The 14,950-nt window shown below is 41.7% G+C and overlaps 1 protein-coding gene across 2 annotated transcripts in view; it reads right to left on the bottom strand.

The window, feature by feature from the left end:
• Positions 1-10,929: 10,929 nt before the first annotated feature.
• The window catches only part of KIAA1958 (KIAA1958 ortholog), a 158,831-nt gene continuing 154,810 nt past the window's right edge, over positions 10,930-14,950 (bottom strand). For both annotated transcript variants that reach the window (XM_053908187.1, XM_053908186.1), the window contains one exon: positions 10,930-14,188. The gene's annotated coding sequence lies outside the window, so the exon portion shown is untranslated. The remainder of the gene's footprint in view (positions 14,189-14,950) is intronic.

Genomic DNA, 14,950 nt, shown 5'->3' with positions numbered 1-14,950 from the left:
GTCTTTGCAAACATGTTTACACTGAGAATAAAAGGTCAACCTAGGGCGCATCAGGTCATTGGTGCCGGTCAGCCCCACCACCAGCATCCGGCAGCCAGCACGAGTCCTGTTTCTGCATCAGCTCAGCCAGTGTTTACTGAATGCTGTTCTTCTTTACCTCTACGCACAGGGAACACAGGTTGTTTTTTGTTTGTTTTTTTTTTAATGAGCAATAAAGAATGAACATAGGAGGAAGTGGAGAACTTCACTACCCTCAAGAACCTGACAGTCTAGAGTGGGTGAGACAAACACGCTAATAGATAACTTTCTGGTTGCACCTTATTAGTGAGGAGAGGATAAGCCTAGGGCCAGTGAAGCCTATGTCAGGATAAGCATCTGAGGGGCGGGCTTCTGTTTGGCTTCATCGGTGGAACATGTGACTCTGGATCTTGAAATTGTGAGTTAAAGTCCCACGTTGGGTGTAGAGATTACTTAAATAAATATATCTTTAAAACAACCAAACAACAAAAAAAAAAGAATAAGCATTTGAACTTGACTTTTGAAAGAAGAGCATCTCAGCCAAGGAAGATAGAGCAACAGTGAAAGCAAAGGAAAAGCCTGCACAGAGGCAGAACAGGCGTAGGGGCCATTATGAAACACCAAAAGTCCAATTTGGCTGGACTTGTATGGATAGATGTGGATAAATTTGTATCCTGCAGTAATGAGAAATGAGGCCAAAGGCACTAAGGTGCTCCATCCTTTGAGGAAGCTAAGGCCGTGTTGGGGTGAGGCCCTCGCTTCATCCAGCAGCGACTAGCACTGTGACGGCAGCACTCGCCAGCACTGGGGCCTCCGTCTCAGCGCACCTGCATCATCTACTGGGCCTTCATCCTGCACAACGGTGAGGTGATAGTCACTGAGGATGAGATCAATGCCCTCATTAAAGCAGCAGGTGTAAATGCTGAAGCTTTCTGGCCGGGCTTGCTTGCAAAGGCCCTGGCTGACCTCTACATCGGCAGCCTCATCTGCAGTGTAGGGGCTGGTGGACCTGCCCCAGTAGCGGGTGCTGCACCAGCAGGAGGTCCTGCTCCCTCCACCACTGCTGCCCCAGCTGAGGAGAAGGAAATGGAGCAGAGAAGGATTAGAGGAGTCTAAATATGTTTAAATTATTTATTCATTTAAGTTATCTCTATACCCAAGGTGGGCCTTGTACTCACAATCCTGAGATCAAGAGTCACATGCTCCTCCAACTGAGCCAGTCAGGTGCCCCAAAAACCTGAACTCAAAAAAAAAAAAAAGGCCAAAGACAGGCTGGACAGACACATCCTCTGGAGAGTCTTGAATTCCAGGGTGAGGCAAATACCTCTAGTCTGTGGAACATTTTTGAGCATAGGCAGGTGTGGAGATGAACCGGTTAGGTCCTTCTCAGCCAGCTCATGGCAAAGGGGCCCTTGTGATAAACACCAGAAGAATATTACTCTTAATTTCTACTGAGATTTCAGACTGGTGTCTTCTGTTGACAACCACATCTTAACGCCAGCTCTCTCTTCCATTTAGTTCTTGGACCCTTCCCCCAAATTTCTCTTTGCTCACGTTCCATTATCTACCATTCTTCTCTCACCAATTCCTAGATCTCCACTTCTAAGAATGTCCTTTTGTTAGTGTTTTTTTAACGTTTATTTATTTTTGAGAGACAGTGCAGAGACAGAGTGGGAAGGGCAGAGAGAGAGAGAGAGAGAGAGAGAGAGACAGAATTCGAAGCAGGTTCCAGGCTCCATGCTGTCGGCACAGAGTCCGATGCGGGGCTCGAACCCATGAACCATGAGATCATGACCTGAGCCGAAGTTGGACACTTAACCAGCTGAGCCACCCAGGTGCCCCTCTAAGAACCTCTTAAGAAAGAAAAAGTGAGGGCACCTGGATGGCTCAGTTCGTTAAGTGTCTGACTCTTGATTTCAGCTTAGGTCATGATCTCATGGTTCTGCGATCAAGCGCTGTGTCGGGCTCTGTGCCTACAGCATGGAGCCTGCTTGGCATTCTCTCCCTCTCTGCCACCCACCTCAAAATAAACTTTAAAAAAAGAAAGAAAAAGCAAGGCAACCTCACACCATATTCACTTAATCTTCACAGCAGCTCAGCGAGGTAATGAAGTGGATATTCTTAGTAATAGCATTAATCCTTCCTTTCCCCCTTGCCAACAATACCCAAGTTTTTATTGGGTATGCCCCTTCTCCACAACAGCCGGTATGCCTCAGGGAAAGCTGACTGCCCCAAGCAGCAGGAGTGGGCCTTCCCCACACACTCAAGCCAATCCGGGCAATTCCTTTTTGCCACATCCAGTGTATAGCACACTGCATTTCACAGACCACAGGAATTGGTTCAGCATTGGACATGTTACCCAAATGAGACTCCAGAAGAGATTTGCTGGGCTTATGGGAAAGACATGTTCTCTCACCTTTGAGAATGCTACCAAAAGGCAGTCGTTCTATATGTGTAAAAGGAAATATATGTGTGTGTGTGTATTTAATTATATTATATATATTATATATTACGTATATAATATATATATAATTAATATATATAATTAATATAGTGACTGTGAGATGGAACCAGTCTTAGAATGAAGCCACTATCATAAAAGGGGCAGCAGAGAAATATAATGAAACTGGGTCCTTGACAACATCATCGGGTTGCTAAGTCAAACAATCCCTAAAAATGCTACCCTTCCTCTAGAATTTCCAGTTGTGGGAGGTAATCCTTATTTTCGTTTAAGCCAATTTAAAGTAGGTCTTCTGTCACTTGCTACCTACATACACTAGGCCGAGGTGCAGTGACTTGCTGGCTAACCTCTTAGCCACAAAGCGAGGCAGTGGGGAAGCAGAACTCAAACCCACATCTGTCCTCAGGCCCACACAGTGCTGCCTCTGCTGCTTGCTAGTCTTCATCGTCACCAGAGTCAGTTGTCTATGCGTTCCCTCCCTGCCCTCCCTCTCACCACGTAGCTCAGAACGTTCAATACAGCGGCCAAAGGGATAGTTGTAAAATGTAAATGTGGCACACGAAAAGTGGCATCACTAATCATTAGGAAAATGCAAATCAAAACCCACAATGAGACCACACCAGACCCATTAGGATGGCTACCATTAAAAACAAAAGCAAGTGTTGGTCAGGATGCGGAGAAATTGGCACGCATGGACACTCATGGCGGGAATGTACGATGGTGTAGCTGTTGTGGATAACAGTATGGTGGTTCTTCAAAAAATAAAATACAGAATTACCATTTGATCCAGCAGTTCCTCCTCTGGGCATATACCCAAAAGAACTGGAAGCAGGGACACAAACATATTTGTAAACAGCAGCATTATTCACAATAGCCAAAAGGTGGAAACTACCCAAATGTCCATCAATGGGTAAATGGATAAACAAAATGTGGTATTTCCATACAATGGAATATTATTTAGCCTTTAAAAAGAGTGAAATTTCAAAATGGATTAAGGACCTGAATGTGAGACAGGAAACCATCAAAACCCTAGAGGACAAAGCAGGAAAAGACCTCTCTGATCTCAGCTGTAGCAATTTCTTACTTGACACATCCCCAAAGGCAAGGGAATTAAAAGCAAAAATGAACTACCGGGACCTTATGAAGATAAAAAGCTTCTGCACAGCAAAAGGAAACAACCAACAAAACTAAAAGGCAACCAACAGAATGGGAAAAGATATTTGCAAATGACATATCAGACAAAGGGCTAGTATCCAAAATCTATAAAGAGCTCACCAAACTCCACACCTGAAAAACAAATAATCCAGTGAAGAAATGGGCAGAAAACGTGAATAGACACTTCTCTAAAGAAGACATCCGGATGGCCAACAGGCACATGAAAAGATGCTCAACGTTGCTCCTCATCAGGGAAATACAAATCAAAACCACACTCAGATATCACCTCACGCCAGTCAGAGTGGTTAAAATGAACAAATCAGGAGACTGTAGATGCTGGAGAGGATGTGGAGAAATGGGAACCCTCTTGTACTATTGGTGGAAATGCAAACAGGTAGAGCTGCTCTGGAAAACAGTGTGGAGGTTCCTCAAAAAATTAAAAAAAGACCTACTCTATGACCCAGCAATAGCACTGCTAGGAATTTACCCAAGGGATACAGAAGTACTGATGCATAGGGGCACTTGTACCCCAATGTTTATAGCAGCACTCTCAACAATAGCCAAATTATGGAAAGAGCCTAAATGTCCATCAACTGATGAATGGATAAAGAAATTGTGGTTTATATACACAATGGAGTACTACGTGGCAATGAGAAAGAATGAAATATGGCCCTTTGTAGCAAATTGGATGGAACTGGAGAGTGTGATGCTAAGTGAAATAAGCCATATAGAGAAAGACAGATACCGTATGTGTTCACTCTTATGTGGATCCTGAGAAACTTAACAGAAACCCATGGGGGAGGGGAAGGAAAAAAAAAAACAAAGAGGTTAGAGTGGGAGAGAGCCAAAGCATAAGGGCTCTTAAAAACTGAGAACAAACTGAGGGTTGATGGGGGGTGGGAGGGAGGGGAGGAGGGGTGATGGGTACTGAGGAGGGCACCTTTTGGGATGAGCACTGGGTGTTGTATGGAAACCAATTTGACAATAAACTTCATATATTGGGGGGAAAAAAAAGAGTGAAATTCTGGCACATGCTACAACATAGATGAACCTTGAAGCCAGTATGCTAGGTGAAATAAGCCAGACACAAAAGGACAAACATTGTATGATTCCACTTAGATGAGGTACCTAGAGTAGTCAAATGCATAGACACAGAAAACCAAACAGTGGTTACCAGTGGCTGGGAGGGAGGGGGAAATGATGAGTTATTGTTTGGTAGGTACAGGGTTGCAGAACAGAGAATGAAAGAGTTCTGGAAGTGGACAGTTGTAATAGTTGCAAACAGTGTGCCTGCACTTAATGTCACCAAACTTTAACACTTAAAAATGGTTAAAATAGTTAATTTTGTTACATATATTTTACCACAATAAATTTTTAAAAATATAAGTAGGATTGTGTCCTTTTTCTTCTCTGATGAGTTTCCATTTCACTGACAGTAAAAGTCAAAATCTTTACAATGGATTACAAATACACAAAATATTGTCAAGTGAGTTTCGTTGTCGGAACAAAAAGAATTTGGCTGAAAACAAAGTGAAGTTTTCTTCCTCCTTGAATCTTAATGTACTCTCTTTCCCCCTTGGAGTTATTAAGTACTTCTACTGAGAGGCTATCTACTGAAAATGGCCAGTGATCAAAATGACAATTGGAATTTCAGTCAAATTATATGTAGTTCTACCCCAGCGGGGTAGAGAACCAGCGGGTCTGGATGATAATGAATGTCAGTTCCTGATCCAGAGCAATATCCTCATTCTGTGTGTCTTTCGTTAGGCAAACCAGCCTGGTCCATCCAACAAAAAATGGTTTGACCTGAGATGCTTAGCCCTTCCACTCTTCTGGAAAGTGATGTTGATGCTTGGCCCCTGCTGTCTAATGTCAAGCGAGAGCAACTTTGAAGAGAGTCCTCTGGATACCTCTGGGACGTTGGGGCCTTTGCACTTGCTGTGCCCTCTACCTGGTATGCTCTTCTTCCTTATACCCATGGAGCTTGGTCCCTCAACAGCCTCCAGTCTTTACTTAAATGTCATCTTTTCAATGAAGCCTTCTTTGACCACTCTATTTAAAATGTCATCTCCCTTCCCAGTACAACCTTGCTTAATTTTTCTCTGTGGCTCTTAGCACCTTCTAACATAGAATGTAATTTACTTTCTTGTTTATTGTCTGCCTTTCCCACTAGAATGTAAGTGTTGTAAGAGCACATGTTTTTACATGTGTTTTTTTTGTCCACTGTTCCTAGTGCTTAGGATAGTGCCTGATACATCATGGCAAGCAATGAAATATTTTAATGAATAAAGAAAAGAAGTCTGATCATCCAAAGGGAACACTGGCATCTCGGTATTCAGCAGTGGACCCTCTGCAAGTGAAATGTACAAAAAGCTACACCTATAATTTTAGGGGATGCCTAGACTCCCTGAAGCCCAGCCATAAGTGCTAGTTAAAAACCTTTGATCCAAAGTAATTTAGCTGCTATACCTCTTTGAATGCCTCTCCAGTGCAGCCTTTGGGAAACCTCAGTTCCACAGATGTGATTACTACTGGGAGTCTCCCAGGAGACTCGGAGCCTTGCAATATTGTAGCAAATATAGCAAAGCTGGCAGCCATAGTTCTGCTAAGAAAACAGGAGTGTGTGCCAGCCCGTCATTTTTCATAACTGAGCTATTAATTCATGTTATCTTAGGAAAACACCCAACAGTAAAAGTATAGGCTCTGCGCAGCCACAAACTGAGGCACTGCCCTCCATCCCCAGAGGCACAAACCTTCATTCAAAAACCCATCTTCCAGTGTAGCCACTTTGTGAGTCAAATGCCCACAGATGCAAAGCTGCTCCCTTGGAGTATAGTTGGCGCCTTGGGAGCAGGAGATGGGGCAGAGTGACACTGATCGGCTTGTAGGTTCCGTTCAACATTGCCAACTTGTGAGGCAGCATAAGCCAAGGGGACTCACTGCTTCTCAGAGGAGCTCACATGCGCAGCCAGACGAGAACTGAAGAATACGTAAGAATTTTAGAAAATAGAGAGTGATAGCAGAGGAGCGGGTAGAAGAGAGAGGGCACTCAGGCAGAAGGTGAGCAGTCAGCAGGCAAAATGGCAGAAGGAGGGGGTGGAATGGTGTCACAGCGCTGGCCAGAAATCCATGTGGAGGAGTTGGAGCTTATCAGAAAGGCCTTGGAGCGCCGTTAAAGGGGGAAAGATAGAATACGATTTGTATTTAGTGAGATTTTCCCAGGAACCAGTGGAAGGTAGACTGGGTGGAGCAAGGAAACCGCTCAGGTTGCTTTTAAATAATCACAGGAAAAAATGGTATGCACTGACCAAGCTGATGGCAGCGAGGAGAATGGGAAAGGAAGAGATTCGAAGGATATTAAGGTAGATAGAATTATCCACTAGTAGACAATGATTATGGAGGATGACAGAGGAATGGGGAGAGGGAGGAGTGAGGTCCTAGAATAACTGTCAGGCTCCTGGCTTGGACAACAAGGTGGATACAGGTGCCATTTCCTTAGGAAGAAATATAGGGTGGGAACATGGGGTTGAGGTGCCCTTCTCAACCAGAGTTCCACTAGGGAAGTAATAAGCCCTAATGCCCTAAGGCCTCCATTGTCTGGAATGAATTCTCGTCTCTCCCCTGCATCTATAACGTGTTTCTTAGGAATGATTTTAGTTGTTGTATGTACAGAGCAAAGTACTTTATGTACCTCAGGTCTCCAACTGAGAAGATAGGCACTCAAGTTATCTTCTGCCTTCTGTGGTTCAGAGGAAGGACCCCAGTTGACAAAGGTTTAGATAATGTAGGTCGCCTTATGCTAAGCCTACAGGAGTGAGTGAAATTGCCCTGAGAACGTATATAAGATTGAATCAGAATAAATGAGAGGGTCAAGGGATGAGGAGCTGAGAAAGAAAGACTCTAAAGATACACCAGAAAAACCAGGAGATCATGACACCGTAAATTCTCACGGAAATCAATAAGAAGATAATCTCAGAAAGGATGGGGCGGGAGGAGGTGGGGGGTCAAGCTATTTCCTAAAATGTGATTATTGTGTCACTGGTGATGATAGAGATGATTCTTGGAGTTTATACTGACAAGCATTTTAAATTGCGATAGTTATGTGTGTATTTCAAGGAATACAGCATTTATGTTATAAATAATAAGCATAGCTGACAGTTACTTATGTTTTGACAGTTACTTTGTATCAGGCATTGCTCTAAGTGTTTCATCATATGTATTAATATTATTACTCAATCCTCACCACATCCTTATAAGATACATATTGTTGTCCCCCTTTTAGAAATGAAGAAATTGAAGCCCAGAGAGGTCACACACCTTGCCTAAGGTCACAGAACTAGTAAGAAGCAGGGCTGCAATTTGAACCTGAGTGGTCTGACTTGAGAAACCCTGCTTAAAAGAAAGTTCTTACTATTATTTGCTTTAAAAGAAATTCAAGCAAAAAATGAATCCATTTAAAGCAAGTATCAAATAAATAAAAGACCGAGTGGACTCAGCTATCACAAAAATTGTGAAAGAGGTAGAGGAATGACTGACATTTGAGAAACAGTATCCTGGCTGGGGAGCTACACTGAGAAATCATGAGCGAGCAAAAGAAATACATGGCAGTGGACCTAACACAGGCCATACATGTCCTGAGAATACAGCACAAAAGGAAACATCTGGATCACACTGGTTCCCTGCCTACGGGGAGGTCAAACTGCATCCTTTCAATTCTGGGCCATGATCCTACGGACAGACAACAACAACAAACCACAAATACAGTATTAACTATTACCTGTCAAAAATGCATTTGTGAAAAAAAAATGCATTTGTGATTGTGGGGGTTAGACTTCTTAGTAGTGTCTTCAAAGATTCACTGGATTTTTAAAATTTGGCCAAACTCTTAAACATTATGACCATAGTTAAGTGTATTAGAAATGTGCTAAATTACTTCCTTGATTGCATTTTGAACATTTCAGCAGCTGAGTACATTGTAAATACTCCAGCAGGAGTTTTTATTTCTCATCATTATTTCTTTGGGATCCCATGAGAAATACAAGAATCTTGTTTATTGCTGAAATATATCTTGTTTAATATCTTTCATGTCTGTCCCTGGTGTCTTACCAGCAAAAACGATAGTGAAAGTGCTCCTAAGCAGAGGGAGAAAACCAGGGAAACAGAAAGGAAGAAAAGGAAAAGGAAGTATATTGGAGAAGGAAGACAGAACCCACACCTTCTGGGACTCCGGGTCCTAATCTGGGAGAGGCCAAGAAAAAGGAGATGGAACAGACTGAATGAGTCAAATGTGTGGGGTCACGAGACTCCTCCAGGAATGGGAAAATCATGTCTTGACACCTGAGTGAGAGGAAGGGCGTACCAGGCCACTGCTGCATTGACCCACACATTGCACTCCTTGCCGGTGCTCACCTGAACCTTCTCTGGTCCTTTCAAGGTCTCCGTAGAACCTGGCTTCCATGGTGACCCCTGAGGAGGGTTTGTTCTCGAGGCCAGAAAGTCATGTGCTATCCCAGCCCTTGGACCGCCCAGCTCGGCGTGCAAACCTTCACGCCCCTTCGGCTGGAGTGAAACACATCTCTATCTGTACCTCACAACTACAGCTCTCTGAAGGCTGCCAGAATCAGCCCCCAAGGGTTCCACAGATCTACTCTCTGCATTAAAGGGAGAGAACAAAATGTGTTCCCATCTGGTAGGTGCAAATGAGGTCATGTTAACAGTTAACGATTCAAATGTCACTGGTTCTTGTCCTTCCTGCTCCAGCCTAGCATTCTCACCTGAAAATCAACCTCAGGTTTGTCTGGCAGGGGGGTGTCTTACCTGGCTGTGTTGGCATCCTTCCTCTCCTCTCTCCTCGGGGGCTTCCTCTCAGCTGGAAGTTTCTGCGATTCCATGAGATCTGTGAGGAGGGTAGTAGAATCTCCAGTACAGGAGCTTGTTGCTGTTTTAAACTCTTCCTTATAGAAAATTTCAAGCATATACAAAAGAACGTTGGTATAACAAACTCTCACACACCCCTTGATTTGCTTTAACCATGATCTACTCTAAGCCAATTTGTGTATCGTCTACATTTCTACCGACTCTTCCCCTCTGGATTATGTTGAAACAAATCCTTATATCTTTTAGACTATATCTCAAAAAGACAGCTCTTAAAAAAAAAATTGAATGCAGGAGTATTTAAACCTCGGTTTATGTGTGTAAAATGCTACATGCATATATGCATTTTCCTGAGAAAATGGTCTATAGCTTCCATTACATTTTTATTTTTTATTTAAAATTTTTTTTTAATGTTTATTTATTATTGAGAGAGAGAGAGTGTGAGCAGGGGAAGGGTAGAGAGAGGGGGAGAGAGAGGGGGAGACACAGAATCTGAAGTAGGTTTCAGGCTCTGAGCTGTCAGCACAGAGCCAACACGGGGCTAAAACTCAGAAACTGTGAGATCATGACCTGAGCGGAAGTCAGTTGCCCAACCAACTGAGCCACCCAGGCACCCCAGTTTCCATTACATTTTATAAAATGTAAAATGTAAGATTTTTAAAATCATTGCTCTAGGGGTGCCTGGGTGGCTCAGTCAGTTAAGCATCTGACTCTTGATCTAGGCTCAGGTCATGATCTCACGGTTTGGGAGACTGAGCCCCACGTTGGCTCTATATGCTGACAGTGTGGATCCTGGTTGGGATTCTCTCTCTCCCTCTCTCTCTGCCCCTTCCCTGCTCTCTCTCTCTCAATATAAACAAAATAAAAACTTTAAAAAAAATCATTGCTCTAAGTAGGATAATGACAAGAGAGTCATTGTGCTTAAGGGTCAATAATTTTCAGTGAAACAGCTTATCTTTTCACCCTTATCACCATGACACCCATATGGAAAGATTTCTCAGACGCTCATTTCTCAGGAATGATTTAGAGCTACAAATGTCTATTTTAAAGGTATTCAGGATTAAATATACTCTCCCAAAACCAAAGATAATAATTTAGAAAGCAGAAAAGCAGTAATCCGAGGCATATACACAATGGTGGATATATTGTCATCTACAAGGCCTTTCCAAATGGGCTCCCAGCTGCCCAGTGAAGAAATGCAAGTTGGAGAACCAGAGAGAAGGTCAGTCAGAACAATTTCACTCAGGGCATTAGCTCAGGAGCATAGCATATGGGCAAAGAACCGCTCAAAATGTCCTTACTTTTGCAAACCACGAAGAACATTACTTCTAGGAACGTGATATGAAAATAAAAAGCATTCAGAAGCCATACATACTGCTAAGTTTAAATAACTAAGTTATTTTAATAAAACAGACATAAAATATAGATTAATTTTTTTATTTTCAAAAATCTGGGGTAAACAGTCAAGCTGCACATACATAAACCAAACAACAACTTAAAACAAAACAAAACAAAACCCAGAACCTTGCAAACTGTTAACAGACTAATAGACTATCAGCTAGAGGGCTGGACTAGATGAACAGGAAAGTCTGTCTCACCTCTGACGTTCTATGACAGAAGACAGATGCCACATGTGCTTTCCCCCACGTGCACATGTGTGTGTGTGTGTGTGTGTGTGTGTGTGTGTGTGTGTACATGTGCAGGCATGAGGGGGGGTAATAAAAAGTTGAAAAGTGGTACATTAAAATCATTCAAGTTACTGACCATTTCTTATGTGATTCAGGATGATGTTTCCAGTGTTAAGAAATGATGCATATCCTCCTCTACACTAAGAAAAGAAAAACACATCCAGAATAGCGAAAACATTAGGACACAGCTTTGTTGTTATCATTTGGAACATACAGCCACATAGAAAATATTTAAAATGTTAAATAAAAGCACTGCGTTTCTCATTTAAGCAGTTACAGTGAACAGACTTTTGTCAGTCACAGCCGAGCAACAGGGGACCTTGGAAAAGGTTACACTTGGAACCTATCCAAAAGAGACTCTCTCCATCTGGAAGAGGTTTGCTGTGCTTCAGAATGGAAAACTAAGCAAACGCAAAACAACCTATTAACTATTCTATTGCTAAATTTAAAGCAAACATGCTTGTCGTGTTGAAAATTTAATTTAGAGTTTAAATTGCAAGGAAACTTGGGGCACAGATAAACCTTTATACTGTCAGGAAGGAACTGAGCATTAAGGCCAATGATACTCAACATTCCTGGGTCTTTTCAAGTCCTTCCAGTGCAAGCGAATGAAAAACCAAACCACACAACCCAGCTTCAGTTCTAACGTTGACATTAGACTCCAGAAGTAATTAATTAGCTTTTTGTTTTTTTAATGCTTCTATTCCCTTAATACCTGAATTTAAAACTTCGAGCACAGCTAAAGAAATCACTCTCACTCCCCCAGGCCAGCTTCCTGCTGTTCCAACTGGACCACTCTTGTATTCGAAAACAAGATTTGTTTTCCCTGGTCTCATTTTAAAACACAGATATAGATTCTGTAATTTTCTAACTTGGCACCTGTTAGTTCTGAATTAGAGGAGCGGGGACAAGCACACGGGATGGCCTCAACAAAGGTCTAGTTCAGGCTTTCAGACCCCAAAACAGAAGTGGGGACCCCTTTGCCTTTTCTCACTTAGAAGCAAAGGACTCTCTCAGAATAGTGTTTTAGGTGGTAGCAGAGGAAATTGAGGGCCATTTAAATTTTATTTGTAAGGAATGTATCTGAATTTTCTATTTATACTATAATGAACACTGCATTACTTCAGTAATAAAAATGAAAAAACACAATGCTGTCAAACGGCAATTATTTTCAGGTACATTTTCTTACATTAGGGAAGCCCATTCATGCGAGGACCTAGGGCACTTTCAGATATGTGGCTTCTAACCATGTTACCTATTTAAAAGCATATATTTCCTTCTTCTGGTGGGTAAATGATCTGATATTTAATACCCCAGAGTCCCTTGAAATTATATTAAGCAAAAATTGCTTTTTAAACCAAACTTTGTAGGCTAGAATAGTACATAGATGGTTTATTTCCTGAATGCTTGTCATAACTAAAAATCCTTTCTGTATCTTAACGTGTATCTAATTCCAAAATTCCACAACGTTTCCCCTCAAAATTCCCTATAGTTTCCTGGCATTTGGTGCTATAGAATAGAAGGTTGAAGCCAGAAAGCTCTTTTGTTTTCTGAGAGGCAACTGGTGACTTTCTGGCTGGATATGCCTGCAGGATTCTTCATTCTCTGGCCTTGGTAGTTTGACATTTTTTGCCAGGACATGCTTAGGTACAGGTCTCTTTGGTTTTATTTTATTTTTTGACCAGGAATGCAGTGAGTCCTTTCTAGTTTTTCCATCAGGAAAGCAAAACTCAGGAATGTTAGCTAACGTTCTGTCTTCCAAATCCATTAATCTCTCCCCATTGTTTTCATCTCTTCTTTCTTTTGAAAGAACATTAGGAAGAAAATCTCGAGTCTGTCCTTCACATTATTGATTTGTGTTTCTAAGCTCAGTTGTGTTCTTTTCTGCTTCCAGCGCGGATTGTAATCTGATGTGTTTTAGCTTCCTTGAAATCCTTCTAAGCATTCTTCTTTTTCATTTTATTCTACCTCCTTTTTCTCTGAACCAGTCCCATTCTGACATAACTTGCTTCACAGAAGCAATTCTTCTGTTCTTTCAGTTACAACAAGAAGAGCCCTACACTTTTGTTTCTTGCAGGAGACCACTTTCATTTTCAAATGCTCTTGGAAGCTGTTTATTTCACCTGGTTCAGTCATTTTTTTTTATATACCCCGTCTTGCATTTTTTCTCTATACTCATCCTTAAATATGGTCGTCTCTTCCCAGATCCAGGACTTGCCTTTGGTTGTGCTATCTGTCCACACTGAGTATTCTGTCAACACTCTTCTGTGGATACATGTGGTGGTGGGTAACGAGATGTGCATACTTCCAAGTCCAATTTCAAGTTTAATGCTTTTCTATTGAAGTGGCATTCTTTTCCATCCTATTACCTGGTTTCCTGGTTCTCTGAACTGATATTGTACGTGAAAAATTACAGTATTTGCATGTTCCGCAATTAGTTGTATCTGTCCTCACCTAAAGGACATTTTTCACAGAATGTACCAGGCCTCTAAGAGATCCCTCTGCTTTCTGCTCACATTTTGGGCCTAGGGTTTGGAGTTGTGGACTGAATGAGGAGGAGGTGGGGCAGGGAGAAGGGTGGTGGGATGGAGAACCCTCATGGTCTGCTTCCTGGTTAAGAGGAAGGATCAGTCAGTTATTTTTCTGGCTCGGGAGACCTGATCCTGAGCAAGGAGGCAGGACATGGTTGGTGAAGAAAATGAGTTATTAGATATCTTTCAAAGTTTTAAATTCACAGTATGTCCATTTCATGACATGAAGTCAGAGAAAAAAGTGAGCTACAGCCTGGAAGATTTTCCCTCAATCCACCACCATATGCCTCATAAATTGTACCAATTCCTTCTAGATTCTAGAACTGAGATTCGGCCTTCTTTGGGGTCTCTATGAGTATTTCTTTGGGAAGTTAGGAGCTCAGTGGGGGCTTCTGACAGCCAGATGTCATTCTTCCAGATGCAGTTCAATAATTAATTTTTAAAAACCCAAATCTTCCCAGCTATGGTATGGAAGAAAGAGTTCTGGATTAATTTTCTAGTACTGAATCTACTTACTGTCTTGCTGATCTTCGATGGCCCCTTAAATATCTCTGGGCTTCAATTTCCTTGTAGGTAAAATGAGGGGATTTGACTACATGATCTCAGAGGTACTTATAGCCTATTGTTTTTTAAGTCTCAAAACAGAAAATAAAAATGCCCTGATAAAGGAAAGAAGAATACAAAACAAAAGACTAAGGTAAGTATATTTTGCTATGAGGGTGCTTTACCCTAAGGATTATAAAAATCCTTTGACACCAAAATTAAAAAGCAAAAGTAAAAAACACGAGCATATAATTGTGACATAGGTTAGGTAGTTCTTTACATTTTATTCAGTGATAACAGTGTCAAAACAGGTGCAGTAAGTAAACTACTTGACTCTTATTAGAATAAACTGGCATGATCATCTGCCCTTTGGATTATTTATTGAATAAAGACAGAAACTTATCACTATGCAGAAAGTTCACAGAAAACCATCAGGCCTCCTAGGAACTACTGAATCATACTAATGACCAACAGATTAGTAAGAGAGTGCATACAAGGTGTGCCACAGTATGTCTTGAGAAATGAAGTATTCCCAAACAAACAAATTGTGTTTAATTTTTTAAAGGTTCTGTGATAAATGGACCTCTGTGGCCCTGAGGAAGACAGTTTTCTCTAATGGACTGAGCACTATATTTGAAGCCAGAAGACCCTGGGTCCAAACTTAATTTCTCCTTATTAGC

Source organism: Panthera pardus, unplaced genomic scaffold (assembly GCF_024362965.1).
Source record: "Panthera pardus isolate Hobbes unplaced genomic scaffold, ASM2436296v1 HiC_scaffold_20, whole genome shotgun sequence".
Classification (NCBI taxonomy): domain Eukaryota; kingdom Metazoa; phylum Chordata; class Mammalia; order Carnivora; family Felidae; genus Panthera; species Panthera pardus.
Note: the sequence above shows the minus strand (reverse complement) of the source record. Positions and strands in the feature narration are given on the sequence as shown.